Source organism: Myxine glutinosa, chromosome 6 (genome assembly GCF_964187855.1).
Source record: "Myxine glutinosa chromosome 6, kmMyxGlut1.1, whole genome shotgun sequence".
In the NCBI taxonomy this organism is placed as follows: Eukaryota; Metazoa; Chordata; class Myxini; order Myxiniformes; family Myxinidae; genus Myxine; species Myxine glutinosa.
The window spans coordinates 141,522,891-141,534,898 of NC_136266.1; the positions used below are offsets into that span (position 1 = coordinate 141,522,891).

At 47.8% G+C, this 12,008-nt stretch overlaps 1 protein-coding gene across 5 annotated transcripts in view; it reads right to left on the minus strand.

Moving 5' to 3' along the window:
* The window catches only part of CCDC47 (coiled-coil domain containing 47), a 67,879-nt gene that overhangs the window by 7,440 nt on the left and 48,431 nt on the right, over nt 1-12,008 (minus strand). The window lies entirely within an intron of this gene.

A 12,008-nucleotide genomic window follows, 5' to 3' on the forward strand; every position in this document is an offset into this window, starting at 1 on the left:
CGGACAGGTGCATTTGATGATTGGCTTCACAGTCAGGTATACAAGGGTTGTTGCGTTCTGTATTAGTGGAAAACAACTGCTGCACGTCTCCAAAAGTTATTGCCGCTTCCTCTGGAGATGGTCCGTCAACTCGACAATGCTGTTTGTCATGGAGTGGGGGCTTTACGAAATTACGGCATGAAACAGCGTGCTATTGCTCGGCAGTATGGCATCACTCAAGGTCAGGTGTCAAAGATCCTGAAACGAAATGCTCAGAGGGGTGTCCCTACTCCAATACCGAGGCCAGGACGTCCCCGCAGAACCACAAGGAGGGATGATCACCAGCTGCACTGGTTAGTCTGCAATGGCCGTACCAAGTCAGCTAATCGGCTTAGGGCTGAGTGGCAGCAACTGACAAATGTGCCTGTATCCAGAAGGCTAGTCAACCAACGACTGGTTCAAGCAGGCTATCGTGCCAGGCGTCCCCTGAGAAAGCCACGCCTGACCAGACAACACCGCCAGCGCCGATTGCAGTGGGCCAGAGAGCACCGTCAATGGCAGCCAGGACACTGGAATCACGTGATCTTCAGTGACGAGTCTAGATTTCTGGTCTATCGTCAAGATGGCCACGTCCGAGTGCGCAGACAAGTGCATGAAGCCTACAACAAAGATTTTATAGTGCCAAGAGTCCAAGCTGGAGGTGGTGGGGTGACCGTTTGTGCTGCTTTTCATGCAGGGGGCAAAACTGACCTGGTTGTTCTGAATGGAAACCTGAACCAGTTCAAGTACAGGGCCATTCTGGAAGAAACATTGCTTCCATTTGCTCGTGCAGCCTTTCGAGGAAACTTTGTCTTCCAAGATGACAATGCACGGCCCCATCGTGCTCGCATGATCCAACACTTTCTTGCTGACCGTGGTGTAGAGCATATGGAGTGGCCTGCCATGTCCCCAGATATGAATCCGATAGAGAACTTGTGGGCAGAATTAACACGTCAAATCAACGGCTTGGACCAGCAGCCGACCTCTGTGCGTGAATTGCAGCAGGCTATTGTCAATGCATGGCAAGCGATTCCTGTCCAAACCTTGGCAAATCTCGTGAACAGCATGCCTCAACGTGTACGTGATCTCCTGAATGCTCGTGGGGGTTACACGAAGTACTGAACTGTAATTTTACTGTCCGTAATCTCAGTCGTAATTTAACTTTTGTTTTTATTTTAAAAAAGATTAGCTAATGTGCAAAATAAAAAGATACTTCTGGAAAACGTACAGAAGTTTAACACAGTACTGTCCATGAATTGAGTTCGAATTGACTGGGCCACTGTCTGTGGCTTGCTTTTTTGGTGGTCGTGCGGATTTTTTGGCCATTGAGTCTGCCCTCCGCATAGTCCCGGCTCTGCTCCCTGCTTCGCCTACCCGGCTCTTTCGCCTGCTCGCTGTTTCCTCGGGCACGCTCTCATGGGTTGTGTCCTTCGCAGTGGTGTGGCGGCGGTTTTCCCGCCGTGATCTTGATTTGTAGCGGCGGCGGTTGATTGCCGCTGCATTTCCCGCTTTGCCATGATCAACCTTGGCCTCGTGATCGTCTCTTTGCTCCTGTCTGCCCTCTGCTTGGTCCCGACTCTGCTCCTGGCTTCACCTACCTGGCTCCTTCGTTTCCTTGGGCCTGCTCCCGTGCGTTGGGACCATTGTTTCACCTCAACCTTGGCCTCGTGCTCGCCTCTCCGCTCCTGCCTGGCATGGCTCTGCGGTACTCCGCCGCAAGGCTCCTTCTGCTCAATACCCGCTCCACCCCATCATGCATCTCTGCCATCAAATCAAATGGACTCCTCCGACGACCCAGGTACATTCACCGTGGCTCCGGTCATAAGTTTGTATATGTACAATCAGGTCACTCCATCCCCGTCCTCTGGTCGGCTCAGCGCACTCCCATTCATCGTCCCAGCGCACCTAGTCACGGCAACGCATAAAATCGCATCTCCTGCCTGCGAACCCTGGCTAAATCACCTGAATTCATCCCCGCTGTTCAAAACAACATCAAGCTCACCCTGTTCAACACCCGGTCCCTCAACAACAAATGCCTCATCCTCAACGACTACATCCTGGAGAACAAACTGGACTTTCTCTGTCTCACCGAAACCTGGCAACAACCACTGGACTACTACACGCTCAACCTCACCACACCCAATGGATATTCCTACGTCAATAAACCACGCTCGGAGGGCCGAGGTGGTGGAATTGCCGTTATCCACCGTCAAGACATCAGGACCAGCCTCATCCCCATCGCCTCATCCTCATCCTTTGAACACCTGGCTTTTAAACTCTCTGGTCGCACGCAGTCAGTCATGGCTGTCGTCTACCGCCCTCCCAAACCACACCCATTATTCCTGTCTGACTTCTACTTTCTGACCCAGCTATGTTCCCTCTCCCCCTCCCCCTCAATCCTCCTCCTTGGTGATTTCAATATCCACATGGACTCCACTGACTCCACAATAACCACTGACTTCACTGATTTACTCACCTGCTTTAACCTCACTCAACATGTCAACTTTCCTACGCATATCCGTGGTCACATTTTGGACCTTGTCTGCTCCACTGGATTAATTTTGCACCATCTCTCTGGCTCCAACCTCACCCTCTCTGACCACTTCGCCATCACTATGACCATCAACATCCCCACCCCAACACCAAGACATTATCGCACTATCAACTTCCGTAAGCTAAACGCTCTTTCACCTACCTCATTCTCATCCACCCTCTCTGAAAAAATGTCCACTTCTCCCTTCATTGACCTCCACACCCCTTCCGACCTCACTGACTACTACAACCACACTCTCTCCTCCTGCCTTGACCAGGCTTGCGCCTTTAAAAACCAAAACAGTTTCTTTCACCCATTCTGCTCCCTGGTTTACCCCTGAACTCCGCCTGATGAAAACTCGTGCTCGCCAACTTGAAAGACTCCGCAATAAAACAGGTCTCACAGTTCACTCCCAAGCCTACAAGGACCACCTACAACACTACAAAGATGCCCTCTCCCACGCCCGCTCCGCCTACTACTCTCAAATTATCCACTCTGGCTCCGGAAACCCAAAAGCACTCTTCTCGACAATAAACAAACTCCTCCGCCCCCTGGACACCACCACCCAGTCATTCACAGTAGACAACTGCATCTCCTTCCTTTCTTTCTTCCAACGCAAAATTGACAACATCTACAACAGCTTGACCACCGCCGCACCCGCTCCCCCTCCAACCACCTGCCCCCCCTTATCCTGCCTTCCCCTGTCTCAATTCTCCCCGGTCTCCCCTACTGACCTCTCTGAACTCCTCATAGCAATGAAAACTGCCACCTGCACTCTTGACCCCATCCCCTCCAGCTTTGTCAAGGCCTCCCTCCCTGCTCTCTCTCCACTTATCATTGCAACAATAAACTCCTCCCTGTCTACAGGCATCGTCCCACCATCCCTCAAAATTGCTGCTGTTACCCCCATTCTAAAAAAACCTGGTCTAAACCCTGACACCCTAAACAACTTCAGACCCATCTCCAACCTACCCTTTCTGTCGAAAGTTTTGGAACGCGCTGTAGGCACTCAACTCAAACATCACCTCTCTGCCAATAACCTGTATGAATCATTCCAATCCGGATTCCGCTCCAACCACAGTACTGAAACTGCTCTCCTCAAAATCACCAACGACCTTCTCCTCTCCTCTGACACTGGCAACCTCAACATTCTCGTCCTCCTCGACCTCAGTGCTGCCTTTGACACCATCGATCACACCATCCTCCTCACCCGACTTGAATCCACCTTTAACGTTACCGGCACTGCCCTCTCTTGGATTAAATCATACCTCTCTGACAGACGCCAGTTCATCTCCATCAATAACTGCAAATCCCCCACTGCTCCCCTCCCCCAAGGTGTCCCCCAAGGTTCAGTTCTTGGCCCCCTCCTCTTCATCCTTTACCTGTCCCCCCTTGGTCACTTAATCCGCCGTCATGGTCTCCAATTACACTGCTTCGCCGATGACATCCAGCTTTTCATCTCCACCAAGTCTGTCTCCACCGACACCCACTCTATCCTGACAAACTGCATCTCTGAAATAAAATCCTGGCTTCAAATCAACTTCCTCAAACTTAACTGTGATAAATCTGAAATAATCATCATTGGCCCAAAACGCTCACAAAATCCACCCATAACTTTGCCCTCAACATCGACGGTATCCCAGTATCCACCTCCCCTCTCATCCGGAATCTTGGCGTCATCTTTGACCAAACCCTCTCCTTCGACAAATACAATAAACAGATCACAAAGACAGCCTTCTTTCACCTGAAAAACATCGCCCGTCTCCGCTCATCCCTCTCCTCCACGGCTGCAGAAACCCTCATCCACGCCTTCATCACCTCCCGTCTGGACTACTGCAATAGCCTCCTCTATGGTTCACCCTCAACAATCACCAATAAACTCCAATACATTCAGAACTCCGCTGCCCGTCTACTCACCCATTCCCGGACCCGTGACCACATCACCCCCATCCTTTACAAGCTTCACTGGCTCCCCATCTCCCAGAGAATCCAGTACAAAATCCTCCTCTTGACCTACAAAGCCCTCCATAACCTGGCCCCATCCTACCTGGCTGACCTCCTCTCCAGACACACTCCCACCCGCAACCTCCGCTCTGCTGGTACCAACCTCCTGACCCCCCCCCCCCCCCCCCCCATCCGGACCAAATTCAGATCCTGGGGGGACAGGGCCTTCTCCATCGCTGCTCCCACCCTCTGGAACTCACTACCTCACACCATCAGAGACTCCTCCTCACTCACCACATTCAAAACATCACTCAAGACCCACCTGTTCAGCACTGCATTCAACATTCAACCCACAGCATTTAACCCCTGACTATCACTTCTCCTTCTCCCTCCTTTTGCTTTAAATATTTCCCGATTGATTCTTGTCTTTTTGCAATTGTTGTTTTCATGTTTTGTTATGCATTATGTTTTGCACTCTGTCAAAGCGCCTTTGGGCTTCATGAAAAGCGCTATACAAAATAAATGAATTATTATTATTATCAGTTTACATCACTTTCAAGGATCAATTTATTTGTTTCGAAATGTCAAATGTGGTTTTTGTTTCTTTTAAAGGTCACATTAACAAAATCTAGAATAATTTCAACATAATTCCAATGAACTTTTGGTTCTAAGACATCTTGAAAAGAAAGTTCACCCCCACAAAAAAAATATTCCATATTAATGCCAAGTCTGTGTGTGTGTGTGTGTGTGTGTGTGTGTGTGTGTGTGTGTGTGTGTGTGTGTGTGTGTGTGTGTGTGTGTGTGTGTGTGTGTGTGTGTATATATATATATATATATATATATATATATATATATATATAATATTGTTGCGGATATGGGATTTGGCCTCCATCCATATCCGCTTGTAAATATTCCCCTATTTCCCCAATACTTCCCAACTATCCCCAATCCCCCATTCCCTAGTCCCATTTTCTGTAAACAACACTCTGTAGAACCGACCTTCCCCTATTTCCCCCATTAAATGTCGCACCCAGGTTCACCGCATCTCACGTAGACAACTATAGGACATCTTGCTAGTTATTCTTAGTCTATGTCAGTTAAGGACTCGTTTCCATTAATTCTGACTCTTCGTTGCACCAGAATGTGATTGTATGGCACCGTTAGAAAGTTTAGGACCTCCCAATACCTCCCCGCAGCTCTTCCTCATGGTACAACAACAACAACAACAACAGCGGCGGCGGCGCGGGGAGTGTGCGTCCTCACTCCGGCTTGGTTAGCCGCCATTGAACATGTGCTCCGACGGGGTTACCACGGAGGGGCTCGCTGTCAGCTCCTCGTCAAGGGCGGAGCCCGGTAACCCCCCGCACCCAATAAGAAGCGGCGGACCGATTCCATCTGGGGCGGAGCTAACGAGCCGAGGGCGTGTCACTCCCCGCTGGACATGCGCAGGAAGAGGGAGGTGACATCAGATGCGCCCCCAGCTTGGAGAGAGAAGTCGCCACCTCCAAGCGCTGAATACCTCCCCGCATCTCTGGACTGGACCGAGCTGTATCCTGTCCCTGAGCCAAGGTGCACCTTGAGCTACCGACTGCCTGTCCTTCCCCGCCATCAATCCCTGTGTAAGTCAGTCTTGTCCCGTTTGTCTGTGGTCTGTCGGGGATAGATAAGACTGTGTCTAAGTGCCCATCTTGCTGTGCTTTACCTCTTGCCGTGTAATCTACCCGTTTCTGCATAACCAATATTATATCCTCCTCCGGAGGTCTTGAGAACTGTACCCCTTGTGTCGTTGCCTTAATCCCAGCCGTTGTGTCCTTTCCTTCATTGATTTAGCATAGCGCGATTTGGCCAACGTTCGAGTGGAATCGGGCGGGATAGGGTTCTAATCGGGGAGTACCTGTGCGGACGCGGTAATACCAAACGGCTCGGTAAACTAACATCCAAAACCGCGTCTGTAACAATATATATATATATATATATATATATATATATATATATATATATATATATATATATATATATATATATATATATATATATATATATATATATATAACACACGAGTGAAGAACCTCCTTTGAACCTCCGACCAAGCCAAAGGTTTGATTTGTCCATAGGCATCATGATGGAAGTTTACTCATACAAGTACGTTTTCTGGTTTCTTTGCAATTGCTTCGGATATGAAATCTTTCCTCTTCTCCAATGGCTTGATCTCTGATCATCAATTTGATTTCAGACCTGGCCACTCTGCTCTGGACATGCTGCTTCTGCTGTCTCAACAATGGATGGAGGTCCTCAATGCCAAACAGGAAATTAGAGCTTAGAAATTAGTCTCCCTTGACATATCACGTGCCTTCGATACCATCTGGCACCCCGGTCTGCTCACCAAACTCTCCTCCTTTGGTATCCATGGAAATCTCCACGCATGGCTGGCGGACTTCCTCTCCAGTCGTAGTCAACGTGTGGCCCTGAATGGGTTTCTCTCATCTCCTCTTCCTGTTCAGGCTGGAGTTCCCCAAGGCAGTGTTCTGGGCCCTGTGCTTTTTCTGGTCTTCATCAATGATCTCTCCGACTCTCTTGATAATCCTCTCTATCTCTTTGCTGATGACTCCACTCTCTGCCGCTCCATTCCTCATCCCTCAGATCGGCAGTCTGCAGCCTCCTCACTCTCTGCAGACCTGGACAAAATCACAGACTGGGCAAACAAGTGGAACATGTCTTTCAATCCTGACAAATCTCACACTCTTACGATGTCTCTCCGAAAAGACCGACTGGACAACCCTCCCATCCACTTTCTGAATAATCCTTTCCAAGAAGTTGTGTCACTCAAGCTTTTGGGTCTCACTATCTCCCATGATCTTTCCTGGGAAAACCACATTTCAAATCTGGCTTCCAAAGCCAGTCGCCGACTGGGCATCCTCCGTCGTGCGAAGTCCTTCCTTGGCACACCTGAGCTCCTCACCACATATAAGGCTTTCATCCGCAGCTCAATGGAATACTGTTCCCCCCTCTGGGCTGGTGCTCCTGCCTCACACCTAGCTCGTCTTCACGCTGTTGAAACCAAAGCGTTCAGAATCATTGGAATCTTCCGCGATGAAGCTACCTCCGAGGGCCTTTCACTTACTCACCGCAGGCAGGTTGGTGGTCTTTCTGTCTTCTACCGACTCCTCTCCGGCCTTGCTCCTCCATCTCTCCCTGGGCTCTGTCCCCCAAATATTCCTACAGGTCGCACAAGATCTGCCTGCAACCCTCTTATGGTTAAACTGCCAAAATCAAGACTCTCTGCTCACCTTCACTCCTCTTTTCTCCCACCTCTGGAACAAACTCCCTCACTCTTCAATCCCACTCCTCCCTCCAGGTCTTTAAAACAGCTGTTCACCACCATCTCTTAACTTCCCCCATCCAAAACCTTGATCTTTTCTACCCCCGCTAATTTCACCCAAAATCCACTTTTTTGAAATACCAACTTCTTTCCTGGAAGTCCTTGGTGTACTGTGTTTATACTTCTCCCCACTTCCACCCCCCCCTCCTTCTCCCAATCCCTCTCCCTCCCACACATTCCCGATGTCCCTGCTCTCAAATGTTGTGTTTATGTGCTTCCCCTTCTCTCCCCATCTTGTCTACCGCCCCCCTTTTTATATACTTTGTTTGTTTGCCTCTTTGATTTTTTTTTTGTGATAAGTGTTCGCTCTTTCACGAGCCTCGATTCTGTATACAAAAAAAAAAAAAAAAAGGCGTAAGATTGAATAAATTAATGAGTTTCAAACTATGCCAAGCGAAATTTCATTTCATCTGAAGCGATCATTTTCAACATCCGAAGCAATGACGAGTCAGAAAAGGCTGTCTCAATTTGGGTTTCCACTTGCTAAAAGGCAAGGTGTTGAAGCAGAACATCGAGAAGAGAGTGTTCCTGCTGATATAAAGGATGCTGAAGGGGATTCTCATGTTCATCTGCTTCTACAAGCACTGCAAGCTCTCTCTCCCATTTTAGAGCTATTGGCGTGTGTAAGTATTTATTTGTTGCAGTGAAAGTTATTCAGGAAAGGAGTGAGAAAAAAAAAAAATGGATTTTTATTTCCCGGGCAACCAAAATTTAGAAATTGATACCCTATAGGGCATCCCCCCAAAAAGTTAGTGTCGAGCATTACATATAACGAAATATAAACTTTTTGGGGGGGGGATGCAAGATCGAGGCTTGTGAAAGAGCCAACATTAATCACACAAAAAGTCAAACGGACACATAAAACATATAATATGGGGAGCAGTAGACAAGATGGGGAGAGAGGGGGAAGGACACAAACACAACATTTGCGAGAAGGGACATCGAGAGATCTGTGGGATGGAGAGGGCTTGGGGGGAGGTGGGAGAGGTATAAAACACATGGACACTGCAAGGACTTCCAGGAAAGAAGTTGGAATTTCAAAAAACGGGATCTGGGGTGAATTAGCAGGGGTAGAAAAGATCAAGGTTTTGGATGGGGGAAGATAAAAGATGGTGGTGAACAGCTGTTTTAAAGACCTGGAGGGAGGAGTGGAATTGAAGAGAGTGGGGGAGTTTGTTCCAGAGTCGGAAGAAAAGAGGAATGAAAGAGTGAAGGTGAGCAAAGAGTCTTGATTTAGGCAGTTTAACCATAAGAGGGTTGCTGGCAGATCTTTGCAACCTGTAGGAATATTTGGGGGACAGAGCCCAGAGAGAGCTGGGGGAGCAAGGTCAGAGTGGAGTTGGTAGAAGACAAAAAGACCACCAACCTGCATGCGGTGAGTGAGTGAAAGGCCCTCGGAGTTAGCTTCATCACAGGAGATTCCAATGATTCTGAAAGCTTTGGTTTCAACAGCGTGAAGCCGAGCTAGATGTGAGGCAGGAGCACCGGCCCAGAGGGGAGAACAGTATTCCATTGAGCTGCGGATGAAAGCCCTGGTGAGGAGAGGAGTGGAGGGAGGAGCTCAGTTGTGCCAAGGAAGGACTTTGCACGACGGAGGATGCCCAGTCGGCGACTGGCTTTGGAAGCCAGCTTGGAAATGTGGTTTTCCCAGGAAAGATCATGGCAGATAGTGAGACCCAAAAGCTTGACCAACAGAACTTCTTGGAGAGGATTGTTGACAAAGTAGATGGGAGGGTTGTCCAGTCGGTCTTTTCGGAGAGACATAGTAACAGTGTGAGATTTGTCAGGATTGAAAGACATGTTCCACTTGTTTGACCAATCAGTGATTTTGTCCAGGTCTGCAGAGAGTGAGGAGGCTGCAGACTGCTGATTCTGAAGGATGTGGAATGGAGCGGCAGAGAGTGGAGCCATCAGCAAAGAGATAGAGAGGATTTTCCGGAGTCGGAGAGATCATTGATGAAGACCAGAAAAAACACAGCGCCCAGAACACTGCCTTGGGGAACTCCAGCCTGAACAGGAAGGGGAGATGAGAGAAATCCATTCAGGGCCACACGTTGACTATGACCAGAGAGGAAGGCCGCAAGCCATGCGTGGAGATTTCCATGGATACCATAGCAGGAGAGTTTGGTGAGCAGAGCAGGGTGCCAGACCGTATCGAAGGCACATGATATGTCAAGGGAGACGGCTCTGATTTCCTGTTTGGCATTGAGGACCTCCATCCATTGTTGAGACAGCAGAAGCAGCATGTCCAGAGTGGAGTGACCTGGTCTGAAACCAAATTGATGATCAGAGATCAAGCCATTGGAGAAGAGGAAGGATTTGATATCCGAAGCAATGATGGATTCCATGACTTTGCTGATAGGAGCAGGCTGATTGGTCTGTAGTTGCAAGGATCTGTTTTTGCACCGTTTTGTGTAAAGCGCTGATGTTTGCTGATTTACAAGATTATGGCAGATGACCTTGAGCAAAAGAGAGGGTGAAGATAACAGAGAGAGGTGAGATAGAGCGACAGAGCAGGATTTTAGGACCGGTGGGCTGATGCCGTCTGGTCCAGTTGCAGAATCAGTCGAGGTTTGACAAAAAACTCTCCAACTTGTCAGGAGAGAAGGACACAGAGTCCAGGAGCAGTTGGGTTCGACTGGGTAAGGTGGGAACAGAGAGAGAGATGGGTTTGGGACACAACATTTTGAGGCAAACACAGAGTTGAGGCATTTGGCTTTGTCACATGCGGTGTCAACTGTGTTGCTATTTGAGGTAAGGGAGGGGATGGAGTGGGAACAAACACCAGAAACGGATTTGACCAGCCGCACCAGGATTTGGAGGAAGGAGACAGGTTTGAGAGTTCCTTCTTGAATGTGGAGAGATAGTGCTTCCTGGTACTCCTGAGGGTAGACACACACTTGTTCCGAACTTGGTGGAAGGAACTGAGATTGCCTTCAGTTGGATTAGCCTTCCACTAGACATTTGCAGGGAAGTTTGTCATAACCAACTCTAGAAGAGAAGATACTCCATTGACTGAGATCCGGGTCGGGAAATTGACAGATTGTGTCAGTCCCAAAACGTTCTTCTCAAATTCTCAAATCTCAAAAAAATTAAAACATTAATAACGTTATTCTCAAAAAAATCCAGCAATAACTAGAACAGCACTTGGTAGAGTGTATACCTCCGCCAGGCTGAAAAGTTTATGTTTTGAATCCCACTGATAGGTCAAATCTGGATCCAGACCTGAACCAAAATATAATCGGCTTGTTCTTGTCATTTACCCAACTCATTCACCAAGTTTTGTCATAAGTCGTCCACAACGTTTTGAAACATTGTGCTATATATCGTTTTTTGCCCTATCTCTCAATGGTGAATAATCACTTAAAAAAATTAAACAATTACCGTATCCAAATTCGTATTCGGATCTTCAGCAAAATCGAATCGATTTGGTCTTGTAACACACCCAACCTGTCCACCAAGTTTCTTCCAAATCCGTCCATAACACTGAGATATAGTGCTACATATCGGTGTTAGCCCCGTCTCTCAATGGTGAAGAATCACTTTAAAAAATTCTACTAGCCGGATCCGGATCTTCATCAAAATCTAATAATTTCGTCCTTGTCACATATGCTACCTCTCTACCAAATTTCGTCCAAATCCGTCCACAACTTGAGATATATAGTTGAGAAACAAACAGACAGACAGGGGTGAAAACATAACCTCCCATCCACCTTCGGTGGCGGAGGTAATAATCAGTACAGAACTCCAGGGCAGGGAGGCGCCTGAATGTGAATACACATTGGCTGAAACATTCAGTTCCGATGCAAAAGTAAAGCCAATAGTCAGGTTCACTATGTTAACAAATATAATTTCGGTCAAAAATTTTGGAGATTAGTAAAACTTTACATTTTTGGAATATTCAGCGCCTGAGGAATCCAAAAATTAATGTTGGCATTTGCATAGACACCTTTGCGAAAATGACACTCAGGCCAGTGATGAAGATAGTCAGGTTCACGATGTTAACAAATATAATTTCGTTCAAAATTTTGGGAGATTAGCAAACCTGTACATTTTTGGAATCATCAGAGCATGGAGAATCTGAAAATCAATGTTGGCATTTGCACAGACCTGCAAGGCCGCCATTTTGGATTT